This window comes from Microtus ochrogaster, linkage group LG3, assembly GCF_000317375.1.
Source record: "Microtus ochrogaster isolate Prairie Vole_2 linkage group LG3, MicOch1.0, whole genome shotgun sequence".
Taxonomy (NCBI): domain Eukaryota; kingdom Metazoa; phylum Chordata; class Mammalia; order Rodentia; family Cricetidae; genus Microtus; species Microtus ochrogaster.
In genome coordinates, this window is record NC_022029.1 from 7,236,845 (window position 1) to 7,237,760 (window position 916).

Sequence of the window (916 nt, forward strand, 5' to 3'; positions counted from 1 at the left end):
TTCACAGCAACCTTTCAGGAGGGTGTGGTCTATCATACCACATTGGGATGGAAGCAATCCACAGAGTGTCATCGTCTGTGAAAACAAAAGAAGAATCTCTTTTCCAAAGTATCATATCCTTAGATCCAAACTCTGAAGTCAAGGTATTTTCAAAATATTTATGTTGGATTAGTTCAGCAGCATTTATAAACAAATATCTTTTAGCAGCTGTTGCTCTTTCCTCAGCATTCAAACAACTCAAAGAGAGCATAATAGCATACAGTACCAAAATTCTCTGTGTATTTTCCATCTTTGTGTGCTTTATTTTAACCTCTATTTCATTTATTTTTACTTTTATTTTATATTCTCTATATATCTTTGTCCTGGAATAACTCTGTAGACCAGGCTGTCCTTGAACTTGCAGAGATCTGCCTGTCTCTGCCTCCCAGGCATTGGGATTAAAGGTGTATGCTACCACACCTTGAAGTCACAAAGTTCAACTCTGAGGTCAGTCTACTTCTGCCTCCCAAGGGTTGGGATTAAAGGTGTGTACTACCACACCCAACTACTTTCTTTCTTCCTTCTTTTACTTTTAAGAACTTTAACTTTTAGCCTGCATATATTTTTAGCACACTGTAAATCATTTAGAAATTTTCTTTGTCTTTGAATCTCTCTTTACTGTATATCTCTCTTTTTGTGACCAAATGAGTCTTTAATTTACCAAGCAATATCGGTAGGACTAAAGCCGTGGCTTTGGTGACTGGATCCAGACCATTCCTTAGCTTTCCAGCCTCATGGCTGAGGTAACACTGGAGCCATTTTTAGTGCCACAACTATGTGGTGTTTCAAAGTCTCTGCCAGCAAGTAAGCTGCAGCACTCTGCTCACAGACCACACTCATTCAGACTGCCTGCCTGAGTCAGAGTTTGCCCTGGCAG